Here is a 21666-nt window from a genome sequence, read left to right on the forward strand (position 1 = left end):
AGAGAGCACTAACCTTGATATTTTGACCTCTTCTCCTGAGTCACAAATGTTCTTAAGGTCATCAAGAATGGCAAATTCTTTCCAGGAGGTTTTCAATTTACTTTATCCAGATCCATCAAAAGAATCACTATATATGGCAGCCATAGCTTTATGAAATATATTTCTTAAATAATAAGACTTGAAAGTCAAAACTACTCCTTGATCTGTGGGCTTCAGAATGGATGTTATGTTAGGAGGCATTAAAAAAAAAAATCAATCTCATTGTTCATTTCCATCAGAGTTCTTGCATGACCAGGTGCATTGTCAATGAGTAGGAATACCTTGAAAGGATTTTCTTTTCCTGAGCAGTAGATCTCAAAAGTGGGCTTAAAATATTCAGTAAACCATGTTGTAAATAGATGTGCTGTCATCCAGGCTTTGTTTTTCCATTTATAGAGCATAGGCAAAGTAGACTTAGTGTAATTCTTAAGAGCCATAGAATTTTTGGAACAATAAGTGAGTATTGGCTTCAAATTCAAGTCACCAGCTGTATTAGCCCCTAATGAGAGAGTCAGCCTATCCTTTAAAGCTTTGAATGCAGGCATTGACTATTCCTCTCTATCTCTGAAAGTCCTAGAAGGCATCTTCCTCCAATAGAAGGCTGTTTCATCTCCATTGAAAATTTATTGTTTGATGTAACCACCTTTATTAATTATCTTAGCTACATCTTCTCAATAATTTGCTACAGTTTCTACATCAGCACTTGCTACTTCACCTTGCACTTTGATGTCATGGAGATGGATTCTTGCTTTAAATTTTATGAACCAACCTTTACTAGCTTCACACTTCCCTTCTGAAGCTTCTTCTCCTTTCTCAGCCTGCACAGAATTGAAGAGTTAGGGACTTGGTCAGGATTAGGTTTTGGCTTAAGGGAATGTTGTGGTTGGTTTGATCTTCTATCCAGACCACTAAAACTTTTCCCATATCAGCAATAAAGCTGCTTCCTTTTCTTATCATTCATGTATTCATTGGAGTAGCAATTTTAATTTCCTTCAATAACTTTTCCTTTGCATTCACAACTTGGCTAACTCTTTAGCATAAGAGGCTTAACTTTTGGCCTCTTTTGGCTTTCAACATACATTCCTCACTCAGCTTAATAATTTCTAGCTTTTGATTTATGGTGAGAGACATGTGACCCTTCCCTTCACTTAAACACTTAAGGGCCATTGCAGGGTTATTAATTGTCCTAATTTCAATATTGTTGTGTTTCAGGGACTAGCAAGACCTGAAGAGGGTTAGGTCTGATACCACACCACAGGTCAGTGGATTATCAGAACACGAAAAACCCGCATGGATTAAGTTTGAATTTTTCTAATTGTTGTGTTCCCTGAATCATTACAAATAGTAGGGGTGCCTGGGTGGCTCAGTGGGTTAAAGCCGCTGCCTTCGGCTCAGGTCATGATCCCAGGGTCCTGGGATCGAGCCCCACATCGAGCTCTCTGCTCAGTGGGGAGTCTGCTTCCCCCTCTCTCTGCCTGCCTGTCTGCCTACTTGTGATCTCTCTCTCTCTGTCAAATGAATAAATAAAATCTTTTAAAAAGATAAAAAAGATTAAAAAATTACAGTGTAACATCAAAGATCACTGATCATAGATCATCATAACAAATATAATAATCATGAGAAAAGTTTGAAATATTGTGAGAGTTACCAAAATGTGACATAGAAACAGGAAGTGTGCAAATGCTAAGGAAAATGATGCCAGTAGACTTGCTGGATGCAGGATTACCACAAACCTTTGATTTAAAAAAAAAAAAAAGGCATTATCTATGATGTGCAAGAAAGTAAAGTGAAAGAAAGTATGCCTGTATAAAGCACCTGAATAAGAAAGGCAGAAGGAAAACTTTCTCTGTGGATGACATGATCTTATACATAAGCATATGACAACTGTAGACAACAAAACAAAACTCCAGCCTGTTAGAATCAATAAACAAATTCAGTAAAGCTGCAGGATATAAAGTTAGCATACAAAAATAATTTGTATTTCTATACATTATCAAGGAAATATCTGAAAAATTAAGATATTTACATTTACAATAGCATCAAAAACAATAAAATACTTAGAAATAAATTTAACCAAAACCCATAAGATATTGATGAAAGAAATGGAAGAAAATACAAATAAATAAAAAGATAACTTGTGTCTTGGTTTAGAAGAGTTAATAGTGTTAAATATCCTTATTACCCAATACACATTCAACACAAATTTTCAAAAGGCATCAAAAGTCCAAATGTATTTTCCACAGAAATAGAAAAAACAATCCTAAAATTCATATGGAACAAAGAACATTTTGAATAGCCAAAACAATTTTGAGGAAGAAGAGCAAAGCTGATTTCAAACTATATTACAAAGTCTCAGTAATCAAAACAGTATGGAGCTGATATAAAAAAAAATAGGTATGTATACAAATGGTACAAAATAGATAGCCCAGAAAAAAAAATCCACATATACATGGTAAACTAATCTTTGACAAGGGTACCAAGAACACAGAATGGGGTAAGGATTGTCTTCTGAATAAATGGTGTTGGGACAACTGCAAAGAACTGACGCTGGACCCCTATCTTTTACCACTCATAAAAATTCACTTGAAATGGGTCAAAGGCTTAAATGTAAGACCTGAAGCCATAAAACCTCTAGGAAAACAAAACAAAACAACAACAACAATAAAAACAAAAAACAAGGGAAAGCTCCCTGGCATTGGTCTTTACAATGATTTTTTTTAGACATGACACCAAATGCACAGCCAACAACAGCAAAAATAAATAAATGGGGCTATATCAAATAAAAAAGCTACTGCACATTTGCAAATATGTTCTCCCATTCCATAGGTTGCCTCTTTGTTTTTCTGACTGTTTCCTTTGCTGTGCAGAAGCTTTTGATCTTGATGAAATCCCAAAAGTTCATTTTCGCTTTTGTTTCCTTTGCCTTTGGAGATGTATCTTGAAAGAAGTTTTTGTGGCTGATATCGAAGAGGTCACTGCCTATGTTCTTCTCTAGGATTCTGATGGATTCCTGTCTCACGTTGAGGTCTTTTATCCATTTTGAGTTTATCTTTGTGTATGGTGTAAGAGAATGGTTGAGTTTCATTCTTCTACATGTAGCTGTCCAGTTTTCCCAGCACCATTTATTGAAGAGACTGTCTTTTTTCCACTGTATATTTTTTCCTGCTTTGTCAGAGATTATTTGACCATAGAGTTGAGGGTCCATATCTGGGCTCTCTAATCTGTTCCACTGGTTGATGTTTCTGTTTTTATGCCAGTACCATGCTGTCTTGATGATCACAGCCTTGTAGTAAAGCTTGAAATCAGGTAACGTGATGCCCCCAGTTTTATTTTTGTTTTTCAACATTTCCTTAGGGATTTGGGGTCTCTTCTGATTCCATACAAATTTTAGGATTATTTGCTCCAGCTCTTTGAAAAATGCCAGTGGAATTTTGATTGGAATGGCATTACAAGTAGGCAGTATAGACATTTTAACAATGTTTATTCTTCCAATCCAAGAGCATGGAATGGTCTTCCATCTTTTTGTGTCTTCTTCAATTTCTTTCATGAGTGTTCTGTAGTTCCTTGAGTACAGATCCTTTACCTCTTTGGTTAGGTTTATTCCCAGGTATCTTATGGTTCTTGGTGCTATAGTAAATGGAATCTATTTTCTAATTTCCCTTTCTGTATTTTCATTGTTGGTGTATAAGAAAGCCACTGATTTCTGTACATTGACTTTGTATCCTGCCATGTTGCTGAATTGCTGTATGAGTTCTAGTAGTTTGGGGGTGGAGTCTTTTGGGTTTTCCATATAAAGAATCATGTCATCTGCAAAGAGAAAGTTTGACTTCTTCATTGCAAATTTGGATACCTTTTGTTTCTCTTTGCTGTCTGATTGCTGTTGCTAGGACTTCTAATACAAAACTGATAATCATATCAAAAAATGGGCAGAAGATATGGACAGACACTTCTCCAATGAAGACATACAAATGGCTATCAGACACATGAAAAAATGTTCATCACTAGCCATTAGGGAGATTAAAATTAAAACCACATTGAAATACGACCTTACACCAGTTAGAATGGCCAAAATCAGCAAGACGGTAAACAACATGTGTTGGAGAGGATGTGGAGAAAGGGGAATGAACCCTCTTATGCTGTTGGTGGGAATGCAAGTTGGTGCAGCCACTTTCGAGAACAGTGTGGAGATTCCTCCAGAAATTAAAAATAGAGCTTCCCTATGACCCTGCAATTGCACTCCTGGGTATTTACCCCAAAGATACAGATGTAGTGAAAAGAAGAGCCATCTGTACCCCAATGTTTATAGCAGCAATGGCCACGGTCGCCAAAACTGTGGAAAGAACCAAGATGCCCTTCAACGGACTAATGGATAAGGAAGATGTGGTCCATATATACTATGGAGTAATATGCCGCTATCAGAAAGGATGAATACCCAACTTTTGTAGCAACATGGACGGGACTGGAAGAGATTATGCTGAGTGAAATAAGTCAAGCAGAGAGAGTCAATGATCATAGGGTTTCACTTATTTGTGGAGTATAACAAATAGCATGGAGGACATGAGGAGATGGAGAGGAGAAGGGAGTTGGGGTAAATTGGAAGGGGAGGTGAACCATGAGAGGCTATGGACTCTGAAAAACAATATGAGAATTTTGAAGGGGGAGGATGGGAGGTTGGGGGAACCAGGTGGTGGGTGTTGGGGAGGGCACCTATTGCATGGAGCACTGAGTGTGGTGCAAAAACAATGAATACTGTTACAATAAAAAGAAATTAAAAAAAAAAACAACATACTGCACAGCAAAGAAAACTTAAAAAAAAAAAAGGAAAAGGCAACTTATGGAATAAGAAAATATTGGCAAGCCATATATCTAATAAGGGATTAATATCCAGAATATGGAAAGAACTTATACAAATGACAAAGAAAACTCCAAATAACCCAATGAAAAAAATTGGCAGAGGATCTGAGTAGACATTTCTCCAAAGGTGATGTACAAATGGCCAATAGGTACGTAATCATCAGCGAAATGCAAATCAAGCTACTATGAGATATTACTTCACATCTGTTAGGATGGCTATTATCAAAAAGAGAAAAGATAAGTGTTGTTGAAGATATGGAGAAATGAGAGCCCCTGTACACTGTTGGGGAGAATATAAACTGGTATAGCCATTCTAGAAAATAATATGGAATTTCACCCCAAAATTAAAAGTAGAACTACCATGTGATCGAGCAATCTGACTTCTGGATATATATCTAAAGGAAATAACATCAGTATTTGAAGAGCTATCTGCATTGTGTTCATTGCAACATTACTCATTGTAGCCAAGATAATGGGAACAACTTAACTGTCCATCAATGGATGAATGGATAAAGAAAATGTGGTGTATATATACACAATGGGATTTTATTCAGCCATAAAAAAAGGAAATCCTGCAATATCCAATAACACGGATAATGCTAAATGAAATAGGCCAGACGCAGAAAGACAAGTAGGTATGGTGTCACTTATATGTAGAATTAAAAAAAAATTTTTGAACTGGCAAGTGTGGAGCTATAAAGAAAAGGGACCAAGTCAGACTCTCTCATGGTGGGAACATCTGTCGTAGGTGCAGAGGTTGTTCATCATTCCCCATCCTCATCTGCTTCCACAGTAATAGACCCCACATTTATAGTTAAGTACAGGATTATTTATTATTATATTATTTATTGTTATAAAGACTGTAATGGTTTCACTTACTTGTGGAGCACAAGGAATAACACATTGGACATTAGGAGAAGGAAAGGAAAAGTGAATTGGGGGAAATTGGAGGAGAGATGAACCATGAGAGACCACGGACTCTGAGAAACCAACTGAGGGGGAAGGTGGGAGGGGATGGGTGAGCCTGGTGGTGGGTATTAAGGAGGGCACGTATTACGTGGAGCACTGGGTGTGAAGTGTAAACAATGAATCTTGGAACACTGAAAAAATTAAATTAAATTAAAAAATAAAGACTGTATATTCCAGCTTCCCTTGTCATTAGGTGTTGCCATGAAACTAAGTTTTGCCCAAGAGATTTAAGAATCATTGTCATGTAATTGCTCTCAGGAACCAGTCTTAATAGACATCTGGCACGTCTCTACTGTCTTCTTATTTTTTGTCCCATGTTCTACCTTGCTTCCTAGAATTCTGATGTGAAAGACTGGATGGAGTCATAGCAGCCTCTTGGATCACAAGAATGAGTCCTACACATTAAGGATGGAACAGTAGAAGCTGGTATGGCGCCAGGGCTCTCGATGAATTTGTGGATCCCAGACTTTGACATGAGGGACAGATGAACTTCCATCTTGTTTAATCCATTGTTATTATAGGTATCTGTTTTTGCAGCCAAACTTAACCCCAAATGACCCAGTAAAAGGAACAGCAGATAGGAAAGAACTTGCCAGAGAGTCTGAACAAGCGTAATTCAGTGTTGTGAAAACTAACGAAGTCAGAATTTCAGAGCAGTGACAGACACTGAGGAGGAGGATGAAGCCTGAAGATAAAGATACTGTATTTGACAGCCTAAAGGTCACTGGTAATTTAACATAAACACTGTCCAGGGGTAACTGCAAACAACACCATATGAAAAGCCTCTTCCCAGCATCTGCAAACACTCAGGACCTGCCAGCTGACCTACATCTTGGGAGCTGGAGGATGCCTATGTATTAGAAGAGGAAAATAAATATTTGCAGACTCACCTTATCTGCATAGACTATATCAGCCATCAGGGAATTGGTTAGAGACCATAGTCACTGTGAGAAAAGGTTGTCAAGATAATTAAAGGGGTGTTTCCATCAGTGAAGTTGGAGAATAAATGGACAAGGGTCTTCCCAATTGCACCCCCTTGTCGTTTGACTAATGCCCTCTGCTCCTTCAGATCTCAGCCTACAGCCACTTCCTCAGACACACAGTCCTTGGACCCCCTGTTGAAGCCTCTTACAGCTCCCTAAACTTGTCCTCCATATCTCCCCTTGTTTATCATCTGCCTTCCTCAATGGCATATTAGTCCCATGAGGCTTTGGACCCCGCCTGGTTCATTCATTGCTGTGTCTTCAGGGCCTAGATGATTATCTGGCAAAGAACAGCAGCTCAGTTTAGTGCATGAAGTTTCTCCTTGCAGGGCTTGGTGTTTCCTTGTGCATATTTGTTCTGTTGTGTTTGTTCCTTGCGCATGAGGGAAGACTTTTTGAAATCGCTTCCCCTATTGGCTTCTCATTGTTTTCATCCTGAGAACCAATGAAGAGAGAGAGGAGACTGGAATTCCTAGTTAATGTCTAGCTAGGGTAGGGGAGGATGGCATCTTACTTAATTTCCCATTCCCTCACCAAAGGCACCGGGGAGCCAATTAGTGTACTAAGACTATGTGGTACCCAAGGGTCCCTCAGAAGCTGGAAGAGTGAAGGACGCTCCAGAGGATTCCCCCCAGAGCAACTTCTAGGGTGAAGGCATTCTTAAAAAGTATTCTAGATCAGTGCCTATTAGAACATTACTTCAGCTATAGAGGAAGAATTACATTCCTATTCCTCCCATTCTGGCCTCTCCCTTCCTTTGAGCCTTGTCTCCTCATCCCCTCTGCCCTCAGTGAGAGCCATCACTCTTCCCCAACACATCTTGGGTGCCTCCAGTTCTGTTCCTTGGCTCAGGTGGTTTCCCCTCCTGAATGTCTTTTCTCTCCCCATTCCTGGCCCCCAAATGCTACTTGTTCTCAAGACTCAATATTAAATGCCAGCCTCTCTGGGGAACCTGCCCTGGTCACCCAGTTGAAGCACACATCTTTGTCCCCTGATCTCCAACAACTCCTACTGTTTGATGTTCCTTTGAAAATTGGCACATTCTGTCTTGTGCTGTTAGCCTGATTTTAGGATGGGTACTCAGCTTCCTGAAAGGGTACTACCTTGTACTTCTGCATAGCCCTCGAGTGTAGCCTTGCACAAAGTAGATGTCAGTAAATAGCTATTGGTTGATGATCACAGTGTCCTGTTCCTTAGCTGTGCTCTCTGTTTGCTGATGTGGAAAAGAAAACACACACACACACACACACACACACACACACACACACGACAATAGCAACCCTTGCCTGTCCCTGCTTTCATGGCTTCTCATCTTGGACTGTTGGGCATACTACAAGTTGTAAGAACCTTAATTTATTTTCCTACTCCCCCCCCAAAAAAAAAAAAAAACCCACAACCTGCAGCAGCTAGTAACTCATAAACTATAGTAGATGATTATAAGTAAGATGTATGTAATTGTTTACCAGCAAGCTTTAAATAAACACATAAATTTCAGTGTCTCTTCTTATTGGATTTTCTGACATGTTGGAATTGATCTGAGATCTCATTGAAATGTAAACTACAAACTAGCCTCTGAGGCTCTTAAATCAGAGGTGGGAATAGAGATAATAGAATGGTTAGCACCGTTGAGAAGCCCATCTATTTGGTAGAATGGCTAGCTGGTTATATTTTGTCAGCCAAAAGAATGACAGCTTCATTTGCCCCAGGCTGCAGAGATTGCCTCTAAGCTGTTCCTCCTTGTCTCCTCTCCAAAGGAGAGGTTTTGGCTGAGAACAGTGGGCATAGGCCATGGTAAGAATGGTAACCCTTTCTTGGAATATAGCTAAGATTCTCATTATCAAATTCTTCTTTTGTAACCATTCCTCACAGTGACTGTACTAGACAGGATCCTCCAGAGAAACAGAACTCAAAGAGGAGATTGATGATAGGATTTGGTTCACATGGCTGTGGAGGTAGAGAAGTCCCACCATCTGCTGTTTGCAAGCTGGACAGCTAGGAAAGCCCATGGCCTGACTCAGTCCAAGTCCAAAGTCCTGAGAACTGATGGTGTGACTCTCAGTCCCAGGACAAACTTCTGAGAACCAGGGGACTGCTGCCGTAGGTTCTGATGCCCAAAGGCCCAGAAGCTCCCATGTCCACAGTAGGAGAAGGTGGAAGTCCCATCTCAAGAAGAGAGAGTGAATTCATCCTTCTTTTGCCTTTCCGTTCCATTGGGTCTGCCAATGGATTGGAAGATGCCCGCCAGCACTGGTGAGGGGGATCTCTTTACTCAGTCTGCTAAATTAAATGCTTCCCAAAACACCCTCACAGACACATCCCAAAATACTGTTTTATCAGCTATCTGGGCATCCCTTAGCTCGCCAAGTTGATACATAAAATTAACCATCACAGTGACAGTCCCAATATCCCATTTTAATTGCATTAAAAGGCTCCTTTTAAGCAACTTGACTAAGTCAGAAACACGGTCTCTTATGTAGAGCCCGGCTTATTCAGAGATTAGAGAAACATTTGGTAATGGCAGAGGAAATACAGGCAAAGGGGACTCTAAGGTAGGTCTTGGGACACACTTTACAATGCCGTCAGTGCACTACCTTGTGCTTGCCGTAATGGTTGAGGTAGTGTCCTGAAAGGCAGCTCTCTTCTCTCTGGCTTGCAAGCTTGAACTTGGGCGGGGCAATGCCTCCTCCATGTTTTAAGCTGTTAGGTTTGTTTTGATGGTTATAATGGATTATGGATGGATAGTCTCACACTGTTATTGAAAGCTTTCTTGCTGAAGCAAGCTGAGTCCGAAATTACTGGTGATTCCTAAGGGACAGATATTAGAACCAGTCTAAGTGACAACTTCACAGAACAAATGACCCAGATTAAAAGAAGAGGAGGGGTGCCTGGGCGGCTCAGTGGGTTTAACTTCTGCCATCGACTCGGGTCATGATCTCAGGGTCCTGGGATCGAGAGTCATGTCGGGCTCTCTGCTCGCGGAGAGCCTGCTTCCCCCTTTCTGTCTCTGCCTGCCTCTCTGTCTACTTGTGATCTCCCTCTCTCTGCCAAATAAATAAATAAAATATTTTAAAAAATAGAAGAAGAGGAAATGACTCCCTTCTGACAAGAAGAATGACCTGACACAGAAGTCACCGCATTTCCTGATAGCACATATCCAAACAGACAGTGGAATCATGTTTCACTTTTTTAATCTACACATAGAATAAAAAAAAAAATGTTTCAAAAACACTTGGCTGTCAAAAAGATGATGGGGAATCCTTAGGAGGGAACGCATGGCCCTTTATTTGGAAAAAGTCAGGAGGCTTTGCTTGTTAAAAAAAAAAACAGGTTCTAAGACTGACAGAAAGCTGTTCATAAGGGTTTTTGTCACAGAAAGTCACAAATAGATCTAACAAGTAGAAAAATTTGACATGATTTGGATAGTTGTATCCTCCTCAAATCAATAAGAGATAAATTAAGTCATGATTGATGGTGGTTAGCGGTTTTCTTTTTTTTTAAGTCATACAAGGTGATGTTTTTCATTAAGGTGTACAACATGATGATACATATACGTTATGAAATAATTATCACAATCAAGTTAATTAACACATCCATCACTTTACATAGTTACCATTTTTGGGTGGTGAGAACAGTTATGATCTATTCCCTTAGCAAATGTCAAGAATATGGTACGGTATCATTGACTGCAGTCACCATGTTTTACATTATTAGACCCCAGAAGTTTTCATCTTATAGCTGAAAATGTATACCTTTGACCAACATCTCCCCAGTTCCTCCAACCCTCAGCCCTTGACAACCAGCATTCTACTCTGTTTTTGTGAGTTCAACTCTTTTCTTTTGGATTCCACATGTAATTGATGCCATACAGTGTTTTTCTGTGTCTGGCTTATTTTACTTACAGAGTTAAGGAAGAAAGTCAAGTCTTTCAAGGGTGACAAGTTAGATTAAAATGCAAGGCTTTCCTGCTCTTGAGAACTGGACTTTAAATTTGTTTTGATTGCCTAGGGGTTGGAGTGGGGTTGAGAAACCAGGTACCTGCCCTAACATTTCTAAGTTAAGACTTAAAATATTTCACCTTAAATAAATTCAGGCAGTAGCAAGAAATGTCATTTCTAGTATATTATATTTACATTTGAAAATAAAATGGTTACATTTCTGACTTAAATGTGTCCCATCTCAATGCCATACTTCCTTAATAGCCACCAGCATAGCTGTTCTCTAACAAAGGGTTTTTTCAACATTCCTTTTCCTACTTTTCCTATTTTTATCCCACTCTCCCTTAAGAATTTTATCCCGTTGTAGATTCTTGTGCTTGGAAGTCTTTTATTCTTGACCCTATCATAGTTCCCCATAACAAAAGTATTTACATAAACTGAAATGTTAAAATATTTCCTCTGAACATTAAGCAGGGAACATTCACCCTTTCTCTTGGGTTATACCTAGTGCACCACTGGTTGAACCACACGCAACCCCACATCTTTCTTTGGTTATAAAGAAAGGAGATGGAAAGCTGCTCCACAGCTTCTGAGGAGACTCATTTTAGAAAGGAGTGCTGTGGTGGGTGGGTTACGTGGATTGGTCCTACTTTTCCACTGCCCCATTAATAACATCAAGCAGCTACAACCTCACCGTGGCTCCCTGGTGGGTGGAGTGTGATTTCCACTCATGGGCTTGAGCATGGTTCAGTGACTTGCTTCAGTGGACAAATTTGAGTAGAGGCTTGAAAAGGGCTTGTGCAGTTTTGTTTGGGTTCTAGTGCTTTTGCCATTGCTATGAGAAGGCTATGCTCTGGGTAGTTGTTGCTTTTCACTGGGCTCCGTATATGATGTGGAACTAAGCTGGCCCAGGCAGGACCCATTGCAAAACGAAAATGTGGGCCACCAGGATTCAATCTTTCTTTCTCCTTGCTCATGAACTCAATCCATGGTGGATGGGCAACACCCAAACATGCAGGGATGTACTTAGTACTTGGTTTGGGAGTGAACAAGAAGTCCCTGTCCTTTGCACACCAAATATGCCATGACTCTACCAGTCTAAACAGCCAGTACCTTGCCCTACCTCAAGACACTCCAGAGCACATGTCTGAATGGCCTTCCTTGGGCTCATGTCCAGAATTCCATGGGGACAGAGAGCAACAGTGGTCACTGGGCATGAACAAAGACCTGATGGCTGAGTACCTATCCTGGAGGGATCGGAGATGGGAGAAACACCATGTGTGAATTGAGGTTTGACGTCCCTTGTGCATGTTTCACATGGTCATGTTTCATCGGACTTTACTCACAAAACATGAATGTCTTAGGTCCATCTCAGAGTATTAAAGCCCAAGTGCAAGGTCCTTCTGAGTATAGGCCTCTATCAAATTGCACTGATCACCCAACCTGGAGCCAGCCGGGGCGTGACAAACTGCAGACCTGTGGCCGAAATCAGGGCATCCCACCTGACCCACACTTGCCATGAGTATGAACGATTGCTGTTTTAAGTCACTGTGTATTGGGTGGGGGGCAATTTCTGCAGCATTATTGTGTTATGTTATGTTCTCGGGGAAGTTCAGGTTCTAAAATATGACTCCCTAAAACCTCTCATGCCTATTTGCCTCTTGGCAAGTCTCTGCATGCTCGCATGGATGCCAGTAGTCCATTTTGAAGTCTGCTGGCCTGGAGATCAAAGTTCAGGTGGAGTGGGAAGGAATGTGTGAGGCATCTATAATTGGGGAGGGTTGTGGTCAGCAAGAGGGATCCTGCAGTTGGTGAAGTCAGAGGAAGAGCAAGTCGGGGGATGGCCATGCTGGAGGACAGAGGCTGTGACCTGGAGAGTTATGGGGTGGAAATTGTACAGAGCTGTTAGCTCCATGTGGTCCTAGTGGACCACATGTCATCCACCAAAAGCAATGTCACTGAGTGATGATATACAAGGGTTGTAGTCAGACAGGACACCTGCCTCTGCTAGTCCCGTGAACTTCCCTATGTGACATGGGCATGCCCTTATCTGCTGAGGGCTTTCGTTCCCTTATCTGTACCTGTGCTCCAGTGTCTTTCTGAGAATTCCACACATAATCCATGAAAAGGCTTCAGCACAATACCCAGTACTTTGTAAGAATTCAGTAAATAGTGCACCTGGGTGACTCAGTTATTAAGCATCTGCCTTCGGCTTGGGCCATGATCTCAGGGTCCTGGGATTGAGCTCTGCTGTAGGCTCTCTGCTCAGCAGGAAGCCTGCTTCTCCCTGTCTCACTCCCCCTGCTTGTATTCCCTCTCTCTCTGTCAAATAAATAAATAAAATCTCTAAAAAAAAAAAAAAAAAGAACTCAGTAAATATTCGCCGTTTATTCTTATGCAAGCTGACGGGAGTTAGGTAACATGATCCTCCCTGTGGTTGTTTCCTGTGGCTGTCGCAACAAATGACCACCAAGTGGGTGGCTTGAGACAGGAGAAATGTGGTCTTGCACAGTTCTGGAGGCTGGAGTTCCACAGCTAAGATGTCTTCAGGGCTGTACTTCCTCCAAGTGCTCTAAGGGAGATTCTAATCCTTGCCTCTTCCTCCCTGTGGTGGCTGCAGCATTTCTTCCTTCACTTGGGGCCCCATTGCTCTAACCTCTGCCTCCTTGGTTACATTCACTCCCCCTTTTCCATCTCTCTGTGGCCTTCTAATAATGACCCTTGTCATTAGATTACAGGCCCACCGGGATAACCCAGGATGATCTCCTCTCATGATCCTTGGCTTCATGACTTCTGCAAAGACCCTTTTCCCTAATAAGGTCAGATTCACGGGTTCCAGGGATTAAGACGTGGACATATCTTTTGCAGGGCTCACTATGCAACCCATGGCAATGCCCATGTCTCTAACGAATGTACTGGAAGCACCAGCTGGCAAGAAAAGGCAGGAAGAGGCAGAGGCAGGTGATGTGGGCCTAGAAGAGGAAGGATTTCTTAATAATTAATGAAAAACATGAGGGAGTGGAGAGGTTGGCTCCACTTCCCAGCAATACAGGTATAGATAAGTGACAACTTTAGACATAAGACTTCAATGGAGGCACTGCTCCTAAGAAATGGCAGGCTTCAGCAGGGTCAGAAGGAAGGGGTGTGTGACCTAAAGCATAACCCCAAAATATTGTAGATTCCTGATGGGACACAGTGTATCACACATTCAGAAGATGGACTAGTGCAGGGCAGTGGAAGATATTCAGGCAAACTGAGCGAGAAAATGCCACAGAACTTGTGTTAAGACTGGGAGTCTGGAGAGATGTCTAGGCCAAAGCTGGTAAGCCAACAGCAGGTGCCCCCCACCATCCCTTGCAGAGCCCCCATCTCACTTTCCACTCACCTCACCCCTTGGGCCCTTCACCTTGAGCTCCCCAGACCAAATCTGTTCTTACAAAGCTTTGTGTTACTTTAAGTCCCCATAAACTATGGGGTTGGTCTGCTCTGGTGTCCGCAGAATGAGTGGCTGAACTTCTACTAATTTTAGGTTTTCATCAGGAATATCACTATGCAATCTTATAGTTAGAGGATGGTTTTCTTTTCATAAGAGACACCATATCTGTATCAACGTGGTTAAATATATCTCACTCAGCTCTTCCGCCCTTTATCTCATAGGAAGCTTCGTACTAATGAAAGGTTTCAGATCATCTCTGAAGGGAATGATTGGATTCACAGATCATTGTGCTCCTGGTTGCGCTAAGTTATCCTATACAATTTGCATATGTACAGGCCACCTAGGAATACTCTGCCTCTTCCCTTTTTTTTTGGCTTGATATTTGGAGAGAAGGGAACAATTAAATTATACTAGAAAGGGAGATCTGCAAAGCCTGTGCTTGGTTTGAAGTTCTGAAGAGAAATTATGAAGTTGTGGATAGGTCAAGAAAGTGGGGTGATTTGGTGAAAGAAAAGCAGTGAATAAAATTAATTTTTACCTTTTTGGGGTTTGAGAATACTGTTGACTTCTTTGAGGATCTGATGAAAACTGTGGATTCTTTCCTTAGCTTCACATAAGCATAGACATATAAAACCCCACATGGAGCCTTGCGAAGAACTCAGTCACCCCAAAGCCCACTCACCACCTCGTAGTGATGATCTCAGGGGACCAGTTAAGGCCTTCTGGAGCCTAATAGGCTCAGAGACTGATAGAAACACTAGCTCTACTGGAACTGATGGTTGAGATGGGAGAAGAGAAGCAGAGGTTGGAAAGCTAGGTTGAGAGGCTCAACGGGCAAGATTCAGGGAACATAACTGCATTCTGGAGTTGGCGTATTAAATATTTGGGGCAGGATGTACACCAAAGATCAGGGATCCCAGGTGGTAGGCCAATCACCTTCTTGGCTTTAATGGCCTCATCTGTAAAATGGGAATATTCTCAGGGTCAGCATGAGAACAAAATGAAATAACTTAGTGCAGGTGTTTTGTAAACCTTTTGGGTTACAAAGCATCAAATGGAGGTTCAGGAAGATTAACCAGGTGGTGACCTATTAGATATATGCCCTCAAAGCCCTCAACTGGGGAGTCAGAAACATGTAATGTGGCTTCAGATTATTAGTCAGGGCAAGGGAATGAGAACATTCATAGACATATTACAAAGTAAGCCAGGTGGAATGAACCGAACATTTTTTAAACAAGGGGTAATATGCCAGAGAGATTATTACTTTTTAGTATGAATGGAAAGGTCTTGAGTGAGATCAGGAGGAAGATAAGAAATGTTAATCCTGAAAGCCCCTGAATTTTTCCAGAGGTCCTTCTTCCAAAACCAGATGGTACATGAATTAGATTTTCTGTGAATTACAGAATATTAAATTTTATAACCAGACTAAATTGATGTCTTATGCCTGGAACCAATGCACTATTGAATCTATTGGGAACAGCTTAGATTATCTTAACTATTGATTCATGGAAAAGGTTTTGGCAAAAGGTCTCAGACAAGGAATCAAGCCAGAAACAGCATTTGTCATACCAGATGGGTTGACTCACCCTTTGGACTGAAAAATTCACCTGTCTTTTTGTGAATACTGCCTATTGGTCTATTAAATGGAGCTGAGACATTTGTTAGATCATATATCAGTAGAAAAGTCTTGATTAGCCAATGTATATGAGCTTCTGGGATGCTTCAGTTTGGTGCTAAATGTTAACCTTAAAGCTGGTCTTTTAGAGAAACTTAATAAAAACCCATTTGGACATCCAAAGATCAGCTATTTGGAAGAAAGGATGGGAAATTGGCCCATGGCCACTTAGGGCAAAAGAAGTTATATTAAAGGTTGAGACTCGACTACATGCAAGAGACAAGTGAGGTCATCTACTTTACAGCATAGTAAATAAGATATTGTCCCTGGTTTGGGGGCCACAGTGAGACCTTAGTATCTTAAAAAGTTATTCGGATTCAAAGTTGTGAAGATTACTCTTCCTTCAACTTTCCCCTGGCAGTCTTACGTTCCTCATTTAAAGTTTGACCAAAATGTCACCTACCTGAGTGGCTCCCTTACCTTCCCCACCCCTGTCCTGCTCCCTGGACATGGGGTCAAATTACCCTATTCCTTACTTCCTTGTTTCCGTATTGGGTTACTTGTTTCGGGTCTTCCTCCTTCCCACAAAGAAACTTGTTTGTCTTGCTCACTGCAGTATTTTCAGCCCCTATTTGTCAAATCGATGATTTTGTGGAGCTTTTAAAACCTTGAAACGAACCCTGATTTGTTTACCATTTCTTAGAGCTCCTTTTATATTACTTATTCTGACCAGTCTTTCAGAGTCTACACCTATAAGATAGCTCCCTGTTTCTGTTGTTGCTATCCTAAATTCAGAATTTCCTTACATGTGGACCACTGCAATGATCCCTGAAGCATTCTGCCTGCCTCTGGTCTCTCCATTTACCCCAGGGCATTCTGTAACCCTGTGCTGGATCAATTTTCAATTTCTCATTCAAAAAAAAACAAATCATCAGTCTAACTTTCAAGTACCCTCAAATCTGTATCTGTGTCCCATCTTCTTTTTGTCCCCTTTGACTCAGTTAAGTCAAACTACTCCTCCCTTTCCACACACAGCCTGCATTTTCCCATCTCCAAATCTCTGCTCAACTGGTTCTCCTTACTTTCTCAAATGTTAGCCAACTTTAAGACCCAACTCAAATATTCCGTCCTCCAAGGAGTTTTCCCAGATTTCACTAAACTAAAAGGAACCCCTGCTTCTTTCGACGTTTCTAACACTGTACTTGTTCCTCTGTTAAAGTATCCAACACTTTGTATAAATGTCTAGCCTCTTCCACTAGACGGCGAAGTAGCTGGGGGTGGGGTTACATTTTATCTCCAGCGCACTGAAGCAAAGAGCCTCCCACATAGGAGACACTCAACCAAAGTTGCAGAACGCGGGACCATGTCTGCATTCTTGTTTGGGTTCAGTTTTATTTTAAGCACAGGAAAATGCAAAACATCCTGGAATATATTACTCACGATTATTGCCAAGGGAAAGAAATCTGTCTCCTGTTTGAAGAACTGCCTGGCGATAGATTGTGGCAATCACACAGAACTTTGCAATTTGCAAAGGGCTCCACTTCATTTGATCCCACAAGCTTGTGCGGTAAGTCGGTGTGTGTTACAGGTGTCTCCAGTTCAGGGCTAAGGAACCTGAGACTTGCGCAGGAGAAATCACCTGAGGTGCAGTAGCTAGTACGTGGTGAGGCTGGTACTCAGGTCTTGTGATTTCTCGCCTTTGTCCTCTGCCCTCTTCCAGCCCTCCTCACGAGGTGAGTGAAGACTCTGATAAATTCTTATTGCATTTTAGAGAGATGGCTCCAGAAACTCCAGTATTTCCAGATGAGCATTCATCCTGGGAGAGAAAGATGGAAGGCAAATGAGCTAAGCTTTCAATTCTAGACCTTGAAATAAAGAAAAATTTAACAGGTGGTAGAGTTTGAATAGACAGTGATTGAGACTTTTTATTGCTATTTTATCTTTTTTAAAGATTTATCTGTATGGTGACTAACATAGCATAATAAAAAATTATTTTAGAAAGATTTATTTATTTATTTTAGAGAGAGAAAGCATGAGCAAGAGGGGCAGAGGGAGAGAGAGAATCTCAAGCAGATTCCCTGCTGAGTGTGTAGTCCCACGTGGGGTTCGATCATGACCTGAGCCGGAACCAGAAGTCAGAGGCTTAACTGAGCATCACCCAGGGGTCTCGAGACATTTTATATATTAAAAGGAAAGGAAACGTACCTGTGAACTATAGGCTGGTCAGTGTAGGCATCTTTGTGCCTGAGTCTTGTGCCTGCTAGAATATTGAAGGCAGCAAGAGCTAAGAGAAAGGGTTCAGGCATCAGACCTACAGAAGTGGGGGCTCAAGCCCCAGCCTTGCTACTTCTGGCTGGCTTTGAGAAAATGACTCTCTGAGCCTATCTTTCCTTATCTGTAAATGAAATAGTCGTCACAGTCACATCTCAGTGCTATCATCTTATTCAGTTCTCCCTAGACTCTGAGAAGTAGTTATTTTATTTGTTTATTATTTTCCACTCCTTTCTCCTAGAGAAGGAAATGGGTCAGAGAATTAAACACCAGAGCAAGAGATTGCCAAGAAGATGAACCCACTCACTCACGATCCCACGTGCCCGCTTCCATCTGCAGAACCCGGATGGGAAGACCCATCCCAGCAGGGTTCATGTGAAGGTTAGATAAGAAAATGTGTTTGAAGTGTCAAGATGATGTTAATTAGATCCCTTCTCGTTTTTTTAAAACAAATGTTTGTGAACAAATATCCGCAGGTATCTGTATTTCTTTAAATCATGTTTGAATTATAACCCCTTTGTTTAATGATAACGATTAGTCAGTCAAGTTCATGTTTATACTCAGTTCTGTTTTGCTTTTTCTCCATTCCCGGGGAAAGCTCACCATCAGAACCTGAGGCAGAGCCAAGCCCAGCCCTCCACCGGCGGCAGCAGAGCACACAGGCTGGGAAAGGCGTGGTGAGGGAGCCTGGAAGAGCCTTTGAAGTCCTGCTTTTGCAGAAACAAACCTATAAATGATGGCGTATATCATAAGCACAGTAATGAATTGCCTTAAAACTGGTGTCTGCTTCACTTTAGTGTTTTTTTTTTTTTAATGGCAGCATTTTTCTTTTTCTTTTTTAAAAGATTTAATTTTAATTTCAGTTAGTTAGCTTCAGGAGTATAATAGAGTGATTCAACACGGCTATACATAGGCCGCATGTTAATGTTTAATGTGGAGTTACAGATGTTGATCAAGGGGAAAAAAAAAAAAACCTGGGAAGAAAATATGGTACAAGAATTGTTGTTGAGTCTAGAAAGGCTCCAACTCTATTTTGCATTAACATTTTCATCAGACTTTCTTACCCTCCCTACTGATGAGCCTAGCATCCATGCACTAGAGAACATTCCAGAAGGGAGAGGAATGTTGGGACCTGGAAGAGGGCATAATGACAAGCTGGATGAGACTCGGTCCTGATTCTGAACCTTTGGTCCAACTTACCAGCTATGTGAGCTTTAGCCGATGCCCGAACACTCTTGCAACCCTGTGCCAGAGGTCGCCTATGGTTCCTCAAATCATTTCCTTTTCTCTGGGCACACAGGGGAAACAAGCAGTGGCCCCGGGATGGATTCTGGCCAATGAGATGTACATAGTACCTCCAAGGCTGCTAAAATTCTTCTGTTTTGTCACCTGGAATTTCTCCCTCAAATAATTATTTTTTCCAATGAGAAAAATATGACATATTTACTGTAGAAAATTTGAAAAGAAAATTTAGAGTGGAAATATCTGCCTGCTAAAATGATCACTATTAATATCATGGAATATTTCTTGGAATATTTCTTAAGTATATTTTTACCAGAGTTGAGATATAATGCCCATTCGATTCTGCATCCACTGTATTTTGTGCTTGCCATGATCATAAGCATTTCCCTATGTTGCTAAACATTAATTATTAGACACTACTTTCCAGAGTTCCATAATATTCCATTGTAAAGCTGTACCATCATTTTCCTAACCAATTCCTTATCGTCAGGTAGCTAGATCATTCCAGTTTTTCAGAGTTATACAACATGCTGTAATGGCCGTATCTGTGAACCTTGGATCGTTTCCTTTGCAGCCTGAATTCCGTGAGGTCATTGAGGCTTTAGACTTGGGTAATACATGACAAAACATTAAATGTGTTAGGAACACCCTGATTTCTGGAATGTAGCAGTGTAGAAAGGTGAAGTGTGGGAACTGGGCTGTCAGAGGCCCTGGGGACGGTGGCTGAGATTCTTGAAAGAGACTGGAGGGAAATTCTTTTCTGCACCAGCTCTAGGGGGAGACGCTCAGCTGTCTGAGCATGAACGACAATGGAGGATCCTCTCTCCAGGTTTTTTTTTAGGATCAGGCAAGCTCTTTTTGCGGGGAGACTCTAGGCTCATATTTCATGAACTTGTGGCTACACAGTCACACCATACTTTCTTTAGCATTATTCCTTTTTGCTCATCTATTTTTTTGACCCACACCTGAGGTATTTTTTTTTAATTGAGCTGTAATTAACATGCCATAACATTCACTCTTTTAAAGTGCATAATTCAGTGGTTTCACCATAATCACAAGGTTGTGCAACCGTCACCATTATCTCACGCCAGAACATTTTCATCACCCCAAAAAGAAATGCATACTCATCAACACTCCTTCTCTCCTTGTCCAAACCCTTAGCTCCTAGCAACACTAATTTATTTTCCTATCTCTATGGATTTGTCTATTCTAACTTCGTAGATGTTGGGGAATCTGTAATATGTGGCCTTTATGTCTGGCTTCTTTCACTTAGCACAGTGCTGTCAAGGATCATCCACGTTGTAGCACGGATCAATACTTCAATTTTTAAGGCTAAATAACATTTCACTGTATGGACATATTATTTCCGTTTATCCACTCAACAGGTGACAGACACGTGGGCTTTTTCCATTTTTGGGCTGTTATGAATAATGCTGCTATGAACACTTAATTCTCTTCTTCTTTCTTTCTTAGAGAGAGTGTGTGCATACATGCGAGCCAGGGGGCCTGGGCAGCAGGGAGAGGAAGAGAGAATTTTAAGCAAGCTCCACACCCAGCATGGAGCCCCACAGAGAGCTCAATCTCACCACCCTGAGATTATGACCTGGGCTGAAGTCAAGAGTCAGATGCTTCACTGACTCAGCCACCCAGATGCCCCATGAACATTTAATTCTAACTTAACTTGTTACAAGTTACTGTGTAGGTTCTTAGTTCCAGTTCTCTTGGGTGTATACCTAGGACGGGAACTCCCGTTTAACTCCATGTTTACCTTATTTAAGAACTGCTGAACTGTTTTCCAGAAGGGAAACACATTTTTCATGTCCTCCAGCAAAGTATAAGGGTTCCGATGTCTCCACATTTCCCCCCAACACTTGCTCTTTGTCCATCTATCTTACTATAGGCCTTGCTAGTAGGTGTGACGGGAGATCTCATTCAGGTTTGGTTTGCATTTTTTAAATGATTAGTGATGATAAACATTTCTTCACATTTTTATTGGGTATTTGTACGTCTTCTTTAAATAAATGTGTGTCCAAATCCTTTGCCCATTTTTAAATCTGTTTATCTTTTTGTTGTAGAGTTGTAAGAGGTTTTTTTTTTAATATATTCTGGATATAGAGTCTTATCATATATAAGATTTTCAAATACATACTTTTCATTTTGTGGGTTGTCTTTTCACTTTCTTGGTGGTGTTCTTTAAAACACAAATGTTTTTATTTTTGATGAGGTTTTACTTATCTGTTGTTTCTTTCTTTGTACTTTGGTGTCATGACGAACTCAAGGTCATAAAGATTTACTCCTCTTTTCTTCTAAGAGTTTCATAGT

The 21666-nt window shown here is 41.0% G+C and overlaps 1 long non-coding RNA gene across 1 annotated transcript; it reads left to right on the top strand.

Moving 5' to 3' along the window:
* Positions 1-17157: 17157 nt before the first annotated feature.
* Positions 17158-19096, top strand: LOC132018757 (uncharacterized). Its single transcript, XR_009404563.1, has 3 exons — positions 17158-17398; positions 18344-18483; positions 18701-19096. It is a non-coding gene; the product is annotated as an uncharacterized LOC132018757 (long non-coding RNA).
* The last annotated feature ends 2570 nt before the right edge of the window (positions 19097-21666 follow it).

The sequence above is a fragment of the Mustela nigripes genome, chromosome 5 (assembly GCF_022355385.1).
Source record: "Mustela nigripes isolate SB6536 chromosome 5, MUSNIG.SB6536, whole genome shotgun sequence".
NCBI lineage: Eukaryota > Metazoa > Chordata > Mammalia > Carnivora > Mustelidae > Mustela > Mustela nigripes.